Raw genomic sequence first — 22,111 nt, forward strand, 5'->3', positions numbered from 1 at the left:
AAAAGTTTATTCTTTCTAAGAGCTGTTCATCGTCATTGTTTCTTTTCATTTGAAGGCCGTCTGCAGCTGGAGGCAGATAGACACACACAAAACATTAAAAAGAGGGACACCCAGGTGAAGAGTTTAGCGTCTTCCCTGGAGTTGGAGGGCTATGATCGGACTCCTCTTAACGAAAGACAACTCCAGAGCTTCCACAGACAAGTCAAAGAGAGACTGGACCAGGACACTGAAGCCCTCAACCAAACTATGGTAGATAATTGAACTGCAGGACATCATTTACCACCCAGTTCACGCTCTTTTGTATGTATGTATATATATATATATATACAGTATATATATATATATATATATATATATATATATACACTGTATATATATATATATATATATATATATATATATATTGCATTGCCAATTTTTATACACTTTATGAAGTGTTTTATCCAATATAGAGACATATGTAATGTTTGGGTAACTCTTTAATTATATTATTTTTGTATTATTCAATGCTTAACAGAAAATTATTAAATAATATTAATTCAGATATTTATAAATATCCTGAAACTTCATATATTTTCAAAAGTTCAGTATTAGTATCAGTATATAGCATGTTGCCATTTTTAATAATAATTTCTTGTTTTCAGCAAGATATGCAGGAGAAAGAGGCACAGAAGCAGCAAAGCATCGATGATCTCCGTAATAAGAAGACCGGTCTAGAGAGAACCGTTGAGCTGAAGAGAGACATACAGGCCAAGAAACAACAGGAACTGAAGAACATCAAGTGTGATCTCCAAAAACTGGAGGGCTCCTCTAGCAGACTGCAGGAGCTGGACACTGAGCTTCAGAAAGCGGTTAGATCTGCACTACACCACTAAACTTGCTTTGAGCATTAAGCCCAAAGTATACTTAGTTTTTTTTAACGCATGCGCTAGCATATGCGTACAGTCGAACTCGTAGCCTTTCAAAATAGACTCCATTTGATAGCATGCAGAAACGCAGACGGTCGACACATGCACTCTAGAAAGTTTCATCTGTGTCCAGTGTTTGCCCTATTTTTCTCCAGAAGTTATGACTGATAAAAATGTCTTTTAAAATAAAGTTGCGGCTTTCTCATAACACCCCTCACACAAACGCTTGTCAATGTGTGTTTGTTGTTGTTGCAGTCTTCAGTATGTTCTATGTTGTTGTTGTTCCGTCTCTTTTAGTTTCGTTTTCTACTGTGAAACAACAGCCGGGCCAGTGTTGCCACCTTATGGAACAACTGAGTAGTGCAAAACAAATTCAGTTCGCTTGTGCGACCTGCGCATACAAAACGTATTTCATTTGTCAATGTTCTGTTGGTTTCCACCAACTGAACCTTTAACTAAAATGACTATGGAAAACATTTATGTATATAGCGCGTTCATGTCAGCTAACAGCTTGCACCAGCTCAATCCCTCTTTTGGGGTAAAAAACTACTTTGAGGTTTACTGAAGACACACAGTGAGAAAATAGCGATGAAAAGACAGACACAGTCATTTTTGCAGCTGACCTTATTGCATACATATGTAGGAGTTTCCCTTTCAGATGTAAAATTGATGTGAGAAGTGTATTTAAATAAATTATACAACGTAATCTACTAAGATCTGCGGTATTCAATTTACTGGTATTTGCGACATTATTTTTAATGTCAGTCAGGATTACAGTCTCACGCTAATTTGCCCTGTTTAATAAATCTGGCCTAAAATCTGAAAATAAATTGTAGAAAGAAAACAATACTAACACCGCAACCAACAAAACTACCATCATTGACACCCTGCATTGCTTTTGTATGTGTTTTTCTTAATGTATGTGTGTTTATAGGAGCTTGAGCTTGATAATGCCACGCAGGCCTGTACTGTGGACAGTCTGAAGGCAGAAGTAATCGATCTACAGAAGGAGAAAACTGAACTGGATCTGGCCCAGCGCAGACTGGACCAGGAGATGGAACTGCTCAACACACACACCAGGGCACATGCAGAGATGGACATGCTCAAGAAGACCAAGGTGAACACACACATCATTCTCGCCCGCAGCCATATCACCTGTAGCCCAAGACTGGTTTCCCACTGAAGCTGAGCAGGGTTGAGTCTGAGTCTGTCAGTACCTGGATGGGAGACTCCTGGGAAAACTAGGTTGAGGCCAGTAGGGGGCGCTGCTCACCCTGTGGTCTGTGTGGGTCCTAACGTCCCACTATAGTGATGGGGACACTATACTGTCAAAAAAAGCACGTCCTTCAGATGAGATGTTAAACCGAAGTCCATACTCTCTCCAGTTGTGGTTGAGGAGAGACCGTATGTACAGTATTGTACATTAGTACATTAGAAAAGCGCTTTATAAATGCTTCATCCATCCATTGTGATAACACCTTTATGCCTAATTCCGAAACAAATGTAGCAAACAAACAAAACAAATGTCTTTGGACAATAAAGGGGTGCAGAGATGACATCAGAATTCTGCTAATAATCTCGAGATACCACAATATATCCTACAAAATGTGTAAAGTTCTAGATGTGTTTGAGTTTGCCAGCACAATGTTTGCAGTAAATAACTGTAACACTAGATGTCAGTACAGTCTTTCTGCAGTTTCCTGACCGCCTAATATCCTCCAGTCTTTTATAAACACTTCAGTTTGTCATTTTTACATCACAAAAAATTAACTATTTATAACAATAGTGTACATTTGTACACTATTACAATTGTACATTGTGTTAAATTTCAGTTTCAACAAAAAAAGTTGAATTGATGCCTATTAAAATGAAAACTAATGCTAGGTTTATTTTAAAATGTTTGATGGGGCATCAGCATAATTTATAACATTCCATGCTGCCTAAAGCAAGATATGATTGGAAATCTGAATTTAAAAATGAATGGTCAATCAAACACATCATCTTTTACAAACATTGGTCATCCATTTCTTACTTTGATAATTTTTCAGATTAATTTCTTTAATTGAATAGATTGCTTTTAAATAATTATTTATTAAGGTCATGTGCAATCTATAAAATAGTTCCTTCAGAAATTAGGCTATGTTTTCATACTCTTTTTAAAAAGCAAGAGTGTTTTAGCAAAGACAATATATGCTACTATTTATGTTTTAGAAGTTTGCAGATTTTTATATACAGTATATGGATGAACCAAATTATTCCCATTATTACATTTATCAAAATGTGCTGAATCAGAGCAAACTGTGAGATATTACCTGGACGTCACTTAGGCCAAAAGGCATTCTTTCTAGGCAGTTATGGCAGTATACAGAATATACAGCACAGTAATGTCTGGATAGTGTGATCTATAGACTCTAATATAGCAGTTTTATGATCAGTGCTTATGCCAGACAGAGGCTTGCAAAGAGACAGCTTTATCCAACTAGAAAATAAATAGTTCATCTCTGCTTCGGATTCCAGATGGAGAAAGAGGAGCAAGTGAGGAAGATCAAGTCGAGACACAATGAAGAGCTGGTGTCTCTGCTAGGACACTTTCCAAGTAAGAGCGAGCTGGCAGACTGGATCCACTCCAAAACCAGAGAGATCAACCAGAGAACGGCTCAGCAAAATGAAGTCTGTCGCCCTTTGATTTGTTTATCCGCAAACGTTTATTATAATAAGCTAGAGAATGCCATAAATGATGATATTCAGTGTGAGGGCCTATAATGTTTCATGCAGTTTTAATCAGTATTTAAATGTCTACGTGATGAGCGACATACACACATGCATTGACACTGATGTAACAGAAAATACTGGCCTTTGTACAACCACCCACATACTTAAATCTTATACATATTTGGTTTCGATTTCTGGGTGCCTGAGGAACAGGTCATCTTCAGGTCAGTGGAACATGCAGTGTAGTTTTCAAATGGTGACGTTTAGCTTACACAGACATGTCTAAAATAGGGCTGTCTAGCAAATATGGCAGATATGACTTGCACTTGTAGTAGTGTACATAAACTGTTCGTAAGTTCACACACATCAATAAAATACATGTTTATGTGCAAAATAATATTGGAGAATGTACAATTTTCCAAATGCTGTATTTACACAATAAAATGTAATTATCCTCCAACTTTAACAGTGCTGAGATAATTCCCAATAAATGTTAATACATCCTTTACAGCCTTCAGATAAATTAACTAGCATTACTAGACAAGACTTTTCATTTTTATTTTTCATAGTAAGGAGCTTGCATCTGGAGAACAGAAGAAGACTCACTTAATGGCAGAAATCAAACATAAGGAAGAGCAGCTGGTCAACTATGAAGAGAGACTTTTCAATGTGTGCGGCAGTCAGGACTTCCAGTCAGACCTGAGTAAACTGGAGGATGAGCTGGAGAAGTCCTCTAAAGAGAGAGGTATGCTCTCACAAAACATTTCAGATCCACACTAAATCTACATACTGTGCTCATTTTGTTGGCAAATCTTCAGAATAATACAAAAAATCATATACATTTGGTAGAAAATGCTAATATAATGGACAAATCATACATGAGCCCGTTAGGGTCGAGGGATGCGTTTTGTGTATGATGGCCTTCGAATTCTGCTGAAGTCTTTGAAGCTTTTCAGATGCAGATTCTGTGTGGGCCTGCTTGACGGTAAATTACTGTTTATTGGTAAACAGGATATAGACTTTCTTTATGCCAAGTAGAGCAATGACTGTTGATATGAAGTCTGATAAGATATCAAGCTGGGACCCACACAGCTGAGTTTATGAAGTCCACAGCAGTTACACAACCCAGTATGTGTGTGAATTCAGAACATTCCTGGTTTTCTCAGTCTTCCGTGTTTTGAATGTGATTATCGGAAGTGTTGGGGAAAGTTACTTTGAAAAGTAATGCATTACAATATTGCGTTACTCCCTTAAAAAGTAACTAATTGCGCTACTTAGTTACTTTTTTTTTAAAGTAATGAGTTATGTTAATTTTGCGTTACTTTTTTTGCACCTGGGCTGGGCTTGTTTTTTTTATAACAAAAAAGTTATATTTTTGGGCAAATGTAAAGACCCTTTCACACCAAAAGTGAAATAATAAGCCTCAGGCTGAAGGAAATTCATGGCTGTACAGTAGAGGGCGCAGCTCAAACAAACCTATCAGCTCTGCTGCCATTTCTGGATAATGGAAGAATAGGATGCAGGTTTAACACTTTAACCAATAAAACTTAAAAATTAAAAGTTTAACACTTACTTTAACCAATAAAACAAAAAAAATCTATAGTCATTTTTGCTTATGGTTTAACTGAATCATCAAGGCAAGGCAAGGCAGGCAAGACAAGGCAAGTTTATTTATATAGCACATTTCATACACAATGGCAATTCAAAGTGCTTTACATAGAAGAAATAAAAATAATAAAAATAAATAAGAATAATTAAAACAGTTATATATACAGAAAAATAAAATACAGTACAGTACAAACAGTCGGACGAACAGTGGCACAGTGCTCATTCAGTAAATGCATAGCTAAACAGAAGTGTTTTGAGTCTGGATTTGAATGTGACCACTGTAGGAGCACATCTGATCTCTTCTGGGAGCTGGTTCCAGCATAATAGCTAAAAGCGGACTCACCATGCTTAGAGTGAACCCTTGGTATTTCTAGCTGATATGATCCTAATGACCTGAGTGATCAGTTGGGTTTATATTCAGTGAGCATATCTGCAATGTATTGAGGTCCTAGGCCATTGAATGATTTATATACCAGTAATAATACTTTAAAATCAATCCTAAATGTAACTGGGAGCCAGTGTAAAGACCTGAGGACTGGTGTGATATGTTCATATTTCCTGGTTCTGCTCAGAATCCTGGCCGCAGCGTTCTGTATGAGCTGACACTGTCTTATGGTCTTTTTGGGAAGGCCAGTGAGGAGTCCATTACAGTAATCCACCCTGCTGGTGATGAAAGCATGCACAAGTTTCTCTACTTGTTTCTCTACATTATCAAAGGTCAGAAACAAGTACATTGGTCAATAAAGTGAGATTAAATGCATAAAAATGTATGTTTTATTTAACATATTTAGTTTTTGAAGGTTTGCATAGTATTTTGATTCTGCATTTCACTGATTTTATTCATTTTGAGAAATATTGAATCTTTTTTTGTGCAAGTGAGATGAGTAAATGCACGCTCACTTTTAGTCTAGAACTGCAATAAGCATCATGTTCACACAGCACACAAACACACACACACAACACCTCTCCACTTACTCATGATTCTCTCAACATTGGGACAGGAGAGCTCTCATTATTCTCGTAATTTTGTTGTAATTTTGATATTTTGTTGGAAATTTTAAACTTTACTTTACAAGTTACTTGAAAAAGTAATCTGATTACATATCTCAAGTTGCTTGTAATGAGTTCCCCCCAGCACTGATTCTCATTATCTTTTTGTCTTCTCTTGGCAGCCATGCTGGCGGGCGCCACCGCTGTGTGCAGTCAGTTCATCAGTCAGCTGACGGAGGAGGGCGAGCCCTGCTGTCCCGTGTGTCAGCGTGTGTTCCCCTCAGAGGCCGAGCTCCAGGACGTCATTAATGACATGCAGTCCAAGCTGCGGCTCGTCCCAGACAAACTGAAGAACACCGAGCAGGACCTGAAGAGGAAAGAGCGCAGGCGTGATGAAATGATGGCACTGAAGCCCATCAGGCAATAACACTTTTCTGGCCATTCAGTTATCACTTTATCTATCTATCTGTCCATTCCTCAATCTGTTTATCACTTTAACTATCCATCCTTTATTTCATGTTTATACATCCATCTTTTACTTCACCTATCCATGCATCCATCCATCATCCACCTGTTTACCCCTTCATTCCTGCATCCATCCACCTGTTTACCCATTCATTCCTGCATCCATCCACCTGTTTACCCCTTCATTCCCCATCCTTCCATCTATCCATTCATCATCCACCTGTTTACCCCTTCATTCCCCACCCATCCATCTATCCACACATCATCCACCTGTTTATCTATTCATTCCTCCATCCTTCCATCATCCATCATCCATCCATCCATCCATCCACCTGTTAATCCCTTCATTCCTCCATCCATCCATCCATCCATCCATCCATCCATCCATCCATCCATCCATCCATCCATACTTCTTCCTGTTTACCCCTTCATTCCCCCCTCTGTCCACCTGTTTACCCCTTCATTTCTCCATCCCTCATCCCTCATCAATCCTTCCTCCTGTTTACCCCTTCATTTCTCCATCCCTCATCCATCCTTCCTCCTGTTTACTCCTTCATTCCCTCCTCTGTCCACTTGTTTACCCCCTTCATTCCCCCCTCTGTCCACCTGATTAGCACTTCATTTCTCCATCCCTCATCCATCGTTCCTCCTATTTACCCCTTCATTCCCCCCTCTGTCCACCTGTTTACCCCTTCATTTCTCCATCCCTCATCCATCCTTCCTCCTGTTCATCCCTTCATTCCCCCATCCATTCATCCATCCATCCACTTACTTACCCCTTCATTCCTCCATCCATACTTCCTCCTTTTTACCCCTTCATTCCCCATCCATCCATCCATCCACCAGATTACCCCTCCTTCCATCCACCCCTTATATTGATATTGATGAATATTTTTTGTCTTGACAGGCAGTCTATAGTGGAGCTCCAGGAGAAAGAGCTGCCAGAGCTCAGAAATAAACTCCAGCGTGTGAATCGAGACATTGAGAAGCTGAAAGGAGACACTGAGGAGCAGGAGACGCTGCTGTGCACACTGATGTCTGAGGAAGACACCGCCAAGGCCTGTCTGCAGGACGTCTCCCTCATGGATCGCTATCAGGTCTAAGCTCATCTCCAGCCAGTCCAAACGCAGAAAATAAAATCCAGTAACATGCAGCACATCAGAACAATACAACATTTACTTAAAGACTTATTTATTTATCACATAGAACATTCAGAAAACTGCAGTATTTGGGATTCTTATTAAAAATACACAATACTGAAAGTTTATTATATACTAAATCTCAAGTTTTCTGAAGTCATATACTGTAGTAGCTTTATGAAGAATAGAGCAAAAGTTGTTATCCGGTTGTAAAGGTGCACAATGCAGGATTTTCAGTTACTGTTTGTAAACACAACATTTAAACTTGGCCCCTCCTCACAGGCTGAAAACCGCCAGAGACACAAGCCCTCTCCCTGTCTATCAGTTGCACACGCAGCCGAACGACTCAAGAGAACACCAGCGGGAACATGAGCAATGAGCTGTTTTGTTATAAAAAATCATCCAAAAATAGCATTGTGTATACTAAAGGCCAATTTATACTTCTGCGTCGGGTTCGCGTAGAAGGTACGGCGTAGCATACGCGTTGACGTGTACCATACGTCGTACCCTTCGCCGTACCCTGACGCGCACCTCCTCAAAAATGTAACTACGCGTCGCGGCGACGCGGACCGCAAGATCTGTGATTGGTCGGCTGGATAGCATCGTGTTTCCTCCTACGCATTTCCGGAAGGATCTTCTGCACTCTGCACCGCCCGCCCGCCATTTTTAAATTCCGAAGATCAGTGAAGAGCCATGGAAATAGACCAAGTGACCGAGAGATTGCTTGAAGAAGTGCGGAAATACAGCCATCTGTATGACTCCTGTCCTTCAGTCGCCATTGCTCGTAGAAACCTAAACTCAAAACAGCCGCGAGGAATGTAAACACAGTGGAACTGGAACATTAAAACCCACCCGCGCCAACTAGCGTTTCGGCGGTGTAACTGCAGAGCAACACAGACATTCGCAGAAGTATAAATGCTCACGACGGCGTCGCCTACGTGCGTACCCTACGACGTACACTACGGCGTACACTCGACGCAGAAGTATAAATTGGGCTTTAAGAACAGATACGCAAATAATTAGATGACTGCTTGTAATTTGCGAGCGAGTTTAGCCATCATCAGTCTAGCTCACTAATAAACAATAATTACGTGTCATCATAAAAACATAATTATAATGCCTAGTATTCTGACGGATTACAGATAGCTGTCAACAAGGCAGTAGCAACTTACCGGACAACTTAACCAAGCTTCAGACTCACATGATGAAGTCCCGTCCTCACCTGTGCCACGCATCATTATTGGCTGGGGCTACACATTCCACAGGAATTCAGGAAGAAAATATGAAAATATAGGCAGTAGTGTATTTGTAGACACAAACACCGCTGCACACTTCTAGTGGACCATAAACCGTGATTGAGAGGCATTATTTAGTATTAGTCTATACACAATTTTTTCCCCGAAAATCCTGCACAAGTGCACCTTTAAGTCTGATTTCATACATTACAGTTTCCAGGTCCAAATGCTCCTTTGGATCCCAAAAGCAAACAAACTGTGCTAATATACTCTCATGGTGTGCTGTACTACTCCTGAAAAAATCAGGATCTTAACCTTTATCTCCATAGAAATCTAAAAACAAATTGTTATGAATCATTACAATTTTGGTGTCCGGGACAGAGTCCAGAGACTATAGTGTTCTCCATGTTTTAAAAAAAAAAAAAGCTTAGCTTAAAGGTGTGCTATAAATGAATAGTTCTCATAAATGGCTTTCGATATATTATTCTCACTTGAAATAGAGTATAAACGTGGATGCAACAGTAATTGATGTGGCACAAGTTAGTATTAGCACAACGCAGTATTTTTATTGAACTGTGGGTAATCAGAATGTTTCCTGTCATATGTAGCTTGACCTGAAGGATGTGGAGAGAAAGATCGCTCAGCATGCAGCCAAGCTTCAGGGAGTTGACCTCAGCCGAACCATGACGCAGGTCAGCCAGGAGAAACAAGAGACCCAACACCGCCTGGACACCAGTACGTTCAGCTCTTTATGTAGAATACAAAACACTTTTTGTGAATCTCATGTGAATGTACACTCCTGTTCAAAAGTTTGGGGTCTGAAAGAAGTCTCTTGTGCTCACCAAGGCTGCATCTATTTGATCAAAAATACAGTAAAAACATGTGGACAATTATTACAATTTATAATGTTTTCTGTTTTAATATATACAAAAATAGTAGTGTAATTTATTCCAGTGATAGCAAGGCTGAATTTTCAGCATCATTACTCCAGTCTTCAGTGTCACATGATCCTTCAGTTCATTTGGTACTGCTTAAAACAGTTGTGCTGCTTAATATTTTTGTGGAAACCATGATACTTTTTTCAGGAGTCTTTATGGATAGAAAGTTCAAAAGAACAGCATTTCAAAACCGCATTTGAAATCCTTTGTTACATAATAAATATCTTTACTGTCAATTTTAATCTGTTTAAATAGTCTTTTGCTGAATTAAAAGTATTCATTTACTGACCCCAATCTTTTGAATGGCCATGTACATTAATTTAAACGTGTCATTTGTTCTTTGATATTCTTATTTTATATTTATATAAATTTATAAGGGAAATTGTATATCCTGAGTACTGTATCAACAGATAGACAGAACGACCAACTCAGATAGATAGATAGATAGATAGATAGATAGATAGATAGATAGATAGATAGATAGATAGATAGATAGATAGATAGATTGATGCTAATAGGAAAAGGTATTTTTTCGATACTTTTAATCACTTTCACTACTTAGGGTGAGTTGCACCAATAGGGATTACGCTTATGTGTATCTAGTAATTCTGTTGCACCAAACTTTAAAATTTGTTTAAAAATAAGCATGCTCTCATTTAAACTATCATTTTGATCCTAGTTTTATTTTACATTTAAGATAAATTAACTTTAATCTTGTTGCTCCATTACTTTAAACTCTGATTTAAATCTCAGTTAGGGATAATCTTTAAATTTACAGGAGAGGTTTAAATGCACCTACAATAATAATAAAATAAAATAAAAACACATAAAATTAAAATATGTGGCTGACTAAACAAAGTAATGTAATATAAAAGAAACTGCATGCATTGTTAATATAAAAGAAGTATTAGCAAAATGCTATTGGAATTTATTTTAAATGTAGCATGTCACACCACAGCAAATGTTAACAAAGTATTTCATGTCAAATACCCAAATACTGGTAAAATAAGTTCTAACACCTACTGTATATGACCCTGTTTATCACTGTGTCTCCATGTGATGCTCCTCGTGTTTAGCCTGCAGTAAGATCGAGCTGAAAAGGAAACTGATCCAGGACCAGCAGGAGCAGATCCAGGCCTTGAAAAGCAGCGTAAACGAGATTCGTGGAGAAAAGCTCCTGGTCTCCAGCAACATGCAGAAGCGTCAACAGTTGGAGGAGCAGTGTGTGGAGTTCTCCACTGAAATCCAGACGCTCCAACGAGACATTCGAGTGAGGAGCGCCTCTCCACTTTAATGTGCCTTTCATTCATAATGAGAAAAGTTCCCTTTCATAGGTTCACTCGATGCAGCGTCATTAGCTGACATTATCGAAACACCCTCCAGGTATGAAGATTGTCTGAAACCTGTATAGAATCACACCAATTCATTGGCTGATTGTGCTTGCACCGGTCACTAAGGCATGTGTCACCAGGATGTTATCATGGCATCACTCCTCAGATTTCTGCTCTTCAGAAATCTGAGCCATGTAGTGTGTTTCTTCTGATTTGAATGGATTCATCATGTTTGGTGGCCTTCATCACGGAGATTATTATCCTCTGGGTGAAAACAATGGCATTTCGTAAGTATGTGGCTCTGTGTCCTTTTTTATTACGAGCGAGGACTCGCATGATAAGTGCTTGGGCTATCATCATGCTCAAGCCGCCTTTAATGACTTGTCAGCACTGCAAGAATTTTAAAATGAAAGTGCTTAGTTTTTTTCTCTGAGGAAACAATGATTGGACATCCCTCTATAACTAGTTCTGCTATTGCTGAAGTGCTGCATGACCTAAAGCTTAGGGATCTGATTGTTGAGTTAGGGGATAGTGGAGGCTATGGAGAGTGAGCCCATGAATTTCTGTCATGCTTTCCCTATCGCTCTCTAAATTGCATACTGAAAGCCTCTCCGGATGAGTTTGCACATGATGATTTGTGTGCAGATCTGTTAGCTCGTGGTGCAATATATTTCGGTTTGGAGAATCAGACCGATTCTAGGCCACCTAAACCATATCTGCCCTGCAGGCCTTTGCCCTTCTTCTAGGATCTCCATCAGGGTATATCAATCACAATCTCAGATGCTTCTGAGTTCACCACTATCTGTAAAACTGTGTCTGAGATGTAGGTGGTTGAAGGTACACTTGTTCCTCAGATTCAAACCGAAGATTGGTTTGTTACGATCTATCTGAAGGATGAGTATTTTTGTTTTAAAATTGTCCAGAGGCACAGGAATTTCCTCAGGTTGGATTTTACCAGTTTTGTTTTGTTTTTTCTCAATTGGCCCTCATTTAAGTATTTTCATTTGGTTCTGATTTGCAGGGGCTTGAGTTGAGACTAAACCTTCAGAAAGGGTAGGATACCCTCTACGAGGCACATATGTGCCTTCAAGTGTTGTCTTATTGCATCGTGGTGCAGAGACTGACAGTTGGATCTGATTCGCTGTCTGTGGATTGACTCTCTGGTTTTCTGCTTTATCAAGGTGTGAGGCAGCCAAGACATTTCTGCTCTGTACAATTTCCCTCATTGGATTTATCTTTTTGAAAGGGTTAAAAGATTCTCCATTTGAGCCAATGGAATCAGCTTTAGAGAAGAGTCTGACACTTAAGACAGTGTTATTGGCTCTGTCCTCTCTTGAGAGAATCAGAGATTTACAGGCCTGGCAAAGGTCTTGTTATGACCTAGGTTAGGATATATATACCCAAGGCTGCATCAGCTTAATTTCGTTCCTAGGTTGCAGTGTTGCCCTTTTCTATTCCACTCTTTGAGTCTTGGGATAATGTAAAAGATTGCATAGGTGTTTCCCAGTTAAGAGTATTTTAAGTCGATTTCGCTGCTATGTGGAAAAAATCCAACAGTTACAGAATGCACCGGTTCGTTTATCGACCCCAGAGAGTTAAAGGTTTATGTTGACCATACAAGCTAATGGTGTAAGTCTGAGTAGCTGATGTTGCATTGGGTGAGAAATGCTATTTGTAAAGCTTATGAGGCGTGTGGGTTATCTTCACCTCTGGACACTTTTATAACAGTTTATAATCTTGATATTAACCTGACCCCAGGTTCCCAGTTTTGTTGTTGTTGTTGTTTTTTTTGCTTTTTGCTTGAGCGGGGTGTTATTTATTCATGTTTGTCAGTGTTTTGTGTTTATGCAATCACAGACTGATAAACCAGCAGTTATCTCGTAGTGTAGTGCTGTGGTTTACTGTTCCCATAGCTTCAGCTCCTGACTCAGCGTTATATGAACCCATAAAAGGGAACATCTATAGATTACTTATGTATTTATTCAGTAAGATTGCATCAAACTGATCAAAAATGACAGTAATATACATTTTAGTATAATAGTATAATGGCTGCTGAAAATTCAGCTTTGCCATCTCAGGAGTAACTTACATTTTAAATAAATATTTAAATAGAAAAACAGTTTTCACAACAGTTTTTACTGTATTTTTATCGAGTAAATGCAGCTGTGGAGAGCATAAGATAATTCTTTCAAAAACATAAAATCTTACGGACCCCAGACTTTTGAACGATAATGTAATCATATTTTTACTGGTGTGTCATGATTTGTGTTTATTAGGATGCAAAGGAGCAGATGTCTCCTCTAGCTGAAACTCTGGAGAAGTTCCAGCTGGAGAAACAGGACATTGCAAAGCGCAGGATGCAGAAACGGGAAGAAGGGCAAGAAAAGGTGTTGGTTAATTTGTTTTTGCATTTGTGTTTTAGGTTTTATGTGACTTATTTATGTTTACTGTGAAATTATTCACCACAATGTATTACATGAAAGGTTGTGGATTTTTACTTTAATGCAAGCCAAAGTCATTGCTTATCATCAGAGTTGACTAAAACTTTATACTTTCTTTTAGATAAATTCACTCAAGGAAAAAGTTAAAAACTTGACCCTCCTTGAAAGAGAGATCACCAAGTACATTGAAGAGGGCAAAGACAGCTACAAAGAGGTACGACAAAATAATGTGCATCTCTTAGCTCTCGTTTCCTAATAAATGCAAGTATGTTTTCTCATTTATTTTCTTTTTTAACTTTTTCCTATTTAGCAAAAAGAAACTGAGCTACAAGAGGTTGACAAACAACTACACGAGGCTGAAAAACAGCGAGAGAAGACCAATAAAGACATGGGCAACATCCGACAAGATATTGACACTCAGAAGGTCAAGCAAAGCTTTATGTGTTTTTGCTTTTGTTGTTGCATAGGCCTATATATATACAGTTGTAATCTAAATTATTCAACCCCCATTGCAAATCAGATTTATTGGCAATATTTACAGACTTTCAGCTGTTTGCAATGAACAAATCAAACAAAGGTAATTTAAATAGCTCAACACAACAAATCTTTCAAGTGGTTTCCCCAAATTCAACTGAAAATGCCACTTTTTAATGACTTCTGCAGTTCTAAAATTATTCAACCCTTTAATGGCAAGCATCTTCATTACTTTACATTACATTACTTACATACTGTACATCATTACAGCTGTTTGACCTGCTGCAAACGAGATGTTTACCCAGACAGCAGCTTCTGGCAGCGTTTCTGAGGAATCTTAGCCCATTCCTCATGAGCAATATTACCCCAGTAATATTCATTAATTCTGAATATTAGAATATTTTTCAGTAATATTCTTGGGTTTGCGTGCTGCAACCGTCGTCTTCAAATCCCACCAGATATTTTCTATGGAAGTTCGGTGACTGTGATGCCACCATAGAATCTTCCAGGACTTCTTCTGCAACCAAGCCTTAGTGGAATTTTCGGTATGCTTGGGATAATTTTCCTGTTGGAAGGTCCAATGACGCCCAAGCTTTAGCTTCCTCACTAGGATTTCCTGATACTTTAATGAATCCATCTCTCCTTCCACACACTGCAGGCTTCCAGTGTTAGAGGATGCAAAGCAGCCGCAGAGCATCACAGAGTCCCACCATGCTTAACTGTTGGCAGAGTTTTTTTTCCAGTTTTGTTTCATCGCTCCACAGAACCTCTGTGACTTATTTATATGATTTTGAGCAAATTGGAGCTGACTTTTCTTGTGCTTTTGGGTTAGTAGTGGTGTACGTCTTGGAGTTCTGGCATGAAAACCGCATGCGTTTAGTACGTACCTTACTGTGCAAGCTGAAACCTCAGTGTCTGTTGCCACCAAGTCTTGCTGCAGGTCTTTTGCGGTCACTCAAGGGTTTAGGGTTAGGGTTAGGGCTACTCGGGTGGTTGGATAATTTTGCGACTGCAGAAGTCATTTAAAGTTGCATTCATGTAATCACAGATGTACTTGATGATGGTGAGATCAGATCTCCGTGTGGAGCACCGGCTGTTGTCAGACTCCTTGTGCATTTTAAAATATCACTGGATTATTACAATTAATGGCAAAAGGAATCTTTAGAAATGTAAACGGATATTTCCTACTGACATACTACAGCAAAAGATCCAAATAACTGCATGGCTTAAATAAATTTTTGGGGGGTGAAAATACTAAAGTGCCTAAGACTTTTGTACAGTACTGTATATATAAGTGCGTTCATTTACTGGATTAATCGTACCTAACGTTAATTTTTTTTATATATTTTTTTATTTGTAATAATTTCATATTCTCCAAATCAATGCAGAAACAACATAAAGACAGTAGCCTATATTTTAAATATTTGTTTAATGAAAGAAGGCCAATATCACCGATACCAAAACTGCTATTGATGTCTCTATGAAATAGATTTTTTCACCATTTTAGCCATTAATTATAGGCATTTAGCGTTACAGTATAATTTAATTATACAATATAGCTATTCATTTCCATTTTTAATGATATATGATTTTGTGATTTTTAACAGGTTCAAGAACGCTGCCTACAAGATAACTTGACCTCACGGAAGCGTGCGGAGGAGCTGAAAGGGGTATCTAGAAAACTTGAGGCTTTGCTTAAGGAGATGGGAAACATGCAAGTCGTGCAGTTGCGCAAGTATGAGATAACTTATACCTCTTATATACAACTACCAAGTGCCAGTTAGGAAGTCCTGATGATGTTTGACACTTTCTGAAGCTCAGAAGACTTTATATGCTGAGTATGTTCTTTGGTTACCATAACTCTAAATGAATCTCTCTCACCAACTCATAGATTTTACTCCTTGCTACTTTAATGAAACCTAGTTTGTTTAAAGGGGAACTATGCAGTTTTTTTTAGCTTAATTTACCATAACTGAACGGCTTCGGAGTCATTGGAATGGTTATATGACTTTTTTCGGGTTGAATGGTGGTCTTCTCGCACCCCCTTAGCGCCTGTGAGCGGAAAAAATCACCCTTGCAACTTTGGGCCGGCGGGCCTGACCTCAGCGTCAGGAAGTATCGTGTGATATCAGGTCTCGGGATGTAATTAATTGCTTTACGGCACTGCACACATACACTATCTAAACATTTAAATGCTGGCCTTCTATGTATCATACACACCTCAGTGGACATGGCTCCATGCGTTCGCCGGCTTCTTTGAAAACAAATGCACATGACCAGAGTTAGAAGATGGGATGAGGGAGAGTCACCAATGAGTTTTGACGACAGTGTTGTCAAATATCTATTCCGAAGCTGTAGGGGGAGCTCTATAGAGAAACTGGCGAGAAAACAACGAAGGAATTGCCAAAACTGCATAGCGCCGCTTTAAATGTTCACAAAGGCTGAGAGTTCAAATGAGTGTGTATCTTAAAGAGTGTATCTTCTGTTGTCAAGTGAGCGGCGAGAAGTCGAGCGAAAGTTGGATGACCTGAAAAAGAACCGCAGTGTGGCTGTCGGTCGGCAGAAAGGCTACGAGGACGAGATCCTCCGTTTTCGTAAAGAGCTCAATGAGGATCAATATAGCCGGGCTGAGGATCTCTACAGAGACAAAATGATTGTCATGAGAACAACAGAGTTGGCCAATAAGGACCTGGACATCTACTATAAAGCTCTAGACCAGTAAGTAGGTTTTGCTATCAGGGGTTTTCTGAAGGGTAATTTCAAGTAGCGGTTTGTCAGAGTGTGTAGGTTTGGTTTTGATGTGGTTCGGCAGAGAACAAGAATCAACAATCAGCAACAGGCCATGTGTGCGATGACCTAGACTGAAGGAAGTCTGACTCAACTTTTAGCACTAATGGTGTAGTTGAATCATCACTAACTGGTGGGCTTAATATCACAAGGACTTCACAGAAAGATGCTAAATCGCTTAACATGTTATAACCATTGCTATGGTGATCTTGCCATGTAAAATAATTGTGTAATGTATACAAAATTTGGTCCAAAACATTATATTACACACTATACACATTTTTGTATATTTATTCAGAAAATACTAAGAAATTGTTCAGCAGATGATATTATACAAAGCGCTTTATGTAAGAGAAACAAGCAATTTTTCATACAAGAACAAACAATAATCACTGCAATACCCAGTAAAGTTAGAGTAAGCTACAACATAGGTAAAATTGCAGAAAAGTAATAAAGAAAGCATCATTTTATTTGCAGGAAATGCCTTTGATTGTTATTGTACTTTAAAGGGCTCATGACATGAGAAATCAAATTTCCCTTGACCTTTTGACACATAAGAGGTCTTTATACCGTTAAAATACCCTAGAAGTTGTTAAAACATCCTCCTCATTAAAACAAAAGCATTTAACCGAGCTACAAAAGCAGTTTGTTAGGATATTACAGGGTCTGTGATGTCACATGGGCAAATACACTTGCATATGATATTTTTCCACACAATTGTGGGACTAGTACTAACACTAAACTCAGGTCCTTGTGGAACTATACTGGTTCAGATCATATTTTAATGTTGATTCTCTCCTGCATGAAGACCCTGGCTAAGTGGTTCGATGCACAAGCACTGACCACTCATTTATAGTTTATGAGATCTGTGTACAATTTACATTCATTTGACTCGTCCAAATTTGATCTCATTTTCATTGGTCTCTGTTCTGCACAAATTTAAAATCAAATTTACAAAAAATTATGGTTTCTGTTGAGGAATATACAGAGGAAGTCACAAATCATTATCGTTGGTTTAGATCGGTATCGTCCTGCGTCTTCACAGAAGTTACATCAGCAGGCCTGTGGTTGTCTGAATCGTTCTGCCGTCATCAGCCTATCTACAGTGCACAGGCGTTATCCTGACTTTTCAGCCGTTACTCTTCAATTTCTTATTCTTATTCTTTAAGATATCGAGTTTAAATTGTCAATGACTTTTCTTTACTTTATAAAAGATCACAGTTGTCAGTATAGTCATGTCACTCCAAATATTGAATAATCAGTACTTGAGACACAGTAGCTATAGTGGTCTATTAGTCACTCATTACTGCTCCATTGTGAATAAATTAATAAATCAACAGCATTTATTGCATAATCTCTATTTTAGACTGTATTCAGTTTGCACCAGAAATAGCAGTTTTTAGGCCAAATTGTGCAACTCTCTTAAAACCACAACAGATTATTTCAAAGTTTCAGGGTTTGTCACATTGCTTCTAGCAAACACCGGATATGGCTTATCATTGAATAGAATAAAATAAAATAACTTCAGTAAATTTGGATATTTCAGTAAATATTGCATAAAATAAGAGATTTTATCTCCATTTTGTTTGTCGACTACTTTTAATGTTTTATGCGCACTAACAAAGAAGATAAATTTGTAACACTTTACAATAAGGTTTAATTTGTTAACAATAGTTCATCTATTAACTAACATGAACTAACCATGAGCAATACATTTGTAAATTATATTTATATTTGTAAATATAAAATACAGCTGTGCATTGTTTGTTAATGTTACCTTATAGTGCATTAACTAATGTTAACAAATACAACTTTTGATTTTAATAGTATTCGTAAATGTTTAAATTAACATTAACAAAGATTAACAAATGCTGTAGAAGTGCAGCTCATTAGTTTATTTACCTTATTGTAAAGTCATCATCATCATCATCATCTTCCGCTTATCCGGGGATAAGTATTTATACAGTCATAACACTATAACACTACAGTATTTATATCGTTTTTACCTCTTGTACACAGCCGCGTCCAAGTGATCTGAGAGCGCGGGCGGGTATAGATATATACACTAGATGTCGCATTGGCTACGGTTTCGTTCCAATGAACTGCAGTAGCCAAGGCGACTTCTATTGTATATATCTATACCCGCCCGCGCTCTCAGATCACTTGGACGCGGCTGTGTACAAGAGGTAAAAACGATATAAATACTGTTCGTTTTCTCACACAAACCGCTCGTTTCGTGTCTTAGGCCATCAATGTGTACTTACGATGGGGAATTGTTTCATTTGGACGACGGGGAATTGTTTTAATTTGGACTCTGTGCATGCTCTTTGAGATAATGACCATAGACCTGCATTATATGACTGACAGACAAGAATGGTTTGACCTAAAAATATCAAAATTGAAACTACTGCGGAAAAAAAGACACCTACATCTTGGATGCCCTTGAGGTAAGCTAAAACATACCAAAATTTAAGTTCAAAGTGAACTATCCCTTTAATCATCGTGTCACAGTTAAAATCCTCTATTAAATCTAATTTAATTTCCTACCGTTTCGGAGAGAAATGTAGCAGCACGTTCATCTGCCAGTGGGTCTTTCATGGAGACTGTCCTCATGTGTTTGCAATTTGAATATAATAATGCATTTAAAAGTTGAACCGACGTCACTCAAATGCTTTTTGGGCGCAATTGGATAGACCTAAAACCAATCAGAGCGATCGTCATCGTGTAAAGCCCGCCTCAACGTTTCTGATTGATGCCGCGATTTCGACGGATTAGAAATGGGCTTAAATGAGCTCTTTGCCAGACTACTTCTCGAGCAAATCTGAATTTGCCGGAAGTTGTCTGGGTTTTCCCAGGCTACTGTGTATAGGGAGCGGCAGCACATTTTATAAGATATTTGTCAATGACACTCAGGATCTGTTGGCACCAAATCCTCCAGTCAAGTCAAGTAAACTTCATTTATATAGCGCTTTTAACAATATAGATTGTTTCAAAGCAGCTTTACAGTGATAATAGGAAATTAAAGTAACAGAGACTGTTTTGGCTTTACAGCAGCTCTAGAATAAAGTTATTGTCCAGCTAAAGTTAGTTTTGATTGATTCACTTCTGTCGCAACGATCATTAGTTATTTACTTAGGGGCCGCTAACACGACACTGTTCTAACAGAAAATCCTCAATGCGATCCGGCCGCACATTTGCACAAAACTCGAGAACACAAACCATGAAATAGGTTTCAAGGTACAAGCCTTGAAAAATGATTAAAAAAAATGTATTGCTTCCGCGTAGCCACATGAACTGGAATTATCCCGACAGCGTTTTATCTGTACAGAGGTGAAGGGAAGGAGGCCTTCACAGGGGAGAGACTAGTTGAGACTTCAGGACTGCGTTGTCGTTGTGTCCAGGAGCAGGTCCTTCATTAGATACGGATACGCCCTGGATCCGGGGGACTGTGGTAAACCTCAGGATAAACAGAGAGACTAATATTAGCGTAACACTGAGTAACACCTATGACACAGAATACTGCAGCAAGGCTAGCATGCACAATTAAATAACCAATATCGACGGATACCAAAAAAAAAAAAAAAGATATGGTACAGATATATCGTGCATTCCTAGTATATATGAATATTCATGAAGCTATTTTTTGTTACAGAACAATAATGAAGTTTCACAGCATGAAGATGGAGGAGATTAATAAAATCATCAGAGATTTATGGCGGAGCACATACAGGGGACAAGGTCTGCCTTTACACACAAATGTTTGTCTGCAATTATGGCTTTGTTTTCATGAATCTTTTGTCCTGCTTGATAAGGTGTCAAATCTTTGTTTGATTGTTTGATACTTATTATATATAGTGACCTTTTACCATGAGTATGTCTCCTGATCTCCCACAGACATTGAGTACGTAGAGATTCGCTCTGATGTGGATGAGAACGCCTCTGCCGGCCTGAAAAGAAGGACTTACAACTATAGAGTGGTAATGGTCAAAGGAGACACGGCTTTGGACATGCGGGGACGTTGCAGTGCTGGACAAAAGGTCAAAAAGCATCTACGTGTATCTTGTGTTTCTCTATCACTCCAGTGAAAAAAAAATCTCTCTTAGAATCACCCAAGGTTCCCATTTAAATGTTTTCTGCACGTTTGTCTGTAGGTTCTCGCCTCCCTCATAATACGGTTGGCACTGGCTGAGACGTTCTGTCTGAACTGTGGGATTCTGGCACTGGATGAGCCCACCACCAATTTAGACAGAGAGAATATAGAGTCCTTGGCACATGCACTGGTGGAGTGAGTCTTTTTTTTGTTGTTGCATAAATACAGCCAGTTTTTAAAGAGGAAACACAATGTATTTACAGCAAGAGCAAAATGACAAAACAAGAACTTTTATTTGCCTTTTGACACTTTAACTCACTAAAAGATGTGCCATTGGTTTCTTTGCAGGATAATCAAGAGTCGTTCTCGCCAACGCAACTTCCAGCTGCTTGTTATCACTCACGACGAGGATTTTGTCGAGCTCCTGGGACGATCCAACTATGTGGAGCATTTCTACAGGATCAGGAAGAACCAGGACCAGTGCTCAGAAATCACAAAGTGCAGTATCAACACACTCAACTCCTACCTGCACTGATGCCTCAGATCAGATGAGAGAAGAAAGACTGTTAGTCTATATTCAGAGGTGACATAGAATCAAAGTTTAATTTATTAGACAGTTGATTAGCATGATCTAAACTCAGTCTCCATGTACCAAATCTAAGCACCTAGCAGTAAATCGTCCACAAAACCATACTTGCATTAATTGTCGAGTTAAATTGAATTTATGTAAAAATGTTTTAACTCAACATTTTACACAAGAATGTTTTTGCGTAAAATTTACACACAAAATTGTTCTGTTTCATGAAAGGCACAATGTGATTCAACTTTACTAATATTAGTTTGTACATTTAGTTGCCTTTTTTCTGAAATATTAAAAAAATATTTTCTTGTTCTAATTTCTGAATCATGATCTACTTATTTGTGACCTCACGTCAATATCTGTAATGGTGGCATCAAACATATTTGGATTAGGGCTGTCGATTGGTTTAAAAA

The 22,111-nt window shown here is 38.5% G+C and overlaps 1 pseudogene across 1 annotated transcript in view; it reads left to right on the top strand.

Moving 5' to 3' along the window:
- Window positions 1-22,014, top strand: part of LOC309477511 (DNA repair protein RAD50-like) — a 34,971-nt pseudogene extending 12,957 nt beyond the window's left edge. Inside the window, exons 8-25 of the transcript in view lie at window positions 56-249; window positions 645-851; window positions 1,843-2,025; window positions 3,426-3,578; window positions 4,190-4,365; window positions 6,401-6,638; window positions 7,591-7,780; window positions 9,666-9,792; window positions 11,072-11,265; window positions 13,603-13,713; window positions 13,889-13,981; window positions 14,078-14,191; window positions 15,849-15,976; window positions 16,735-16,959; window positions 20,681-20,766; window positions 20,923-21,065; window positions 21,180-21,313; window positions 21,467-22,014. The product of the transcript in view is annotated as a DNA repair protein RAD50-like (transcript). The remainder of the gene's footprint in view (window positions 1-55; window positions 250-644; window positions 852-1,842; window positions 2,026-3,425; window positions 3,579-4,189; window positions 4,366-6,400; window positions 6,639-7,590; window positions 7,781-9,665; window positions 9,793-11,071; window positions 11,266-13,602; window positions 13,714-13,888; window positions 13,982-14,077; window positions 14,192-15,848; window positions 15,977-16,734; window positions 16,960-20,680; window positions 20,767-20,922; window positions 21,066-21,179; window positions 21,314-21,466) is intronic.
- The last annotated feature ends 97 nt before the right edge of the window (window positions 22,015-22,111 follow it).

This window comes from Leuciscus leuciscus, assembly GCF_965113295.1.
Source record: "Leuciscus leuciscus genome assembly, chromosome: 16".
Classification (NCBI taxonomy): domain Eukaryota; kingdom Metazoa; phylum Chordata; class Actinopteri; order Cypriniformes; family Leuciscidae; genus Leuciscus; species Leuciscus leuciscus.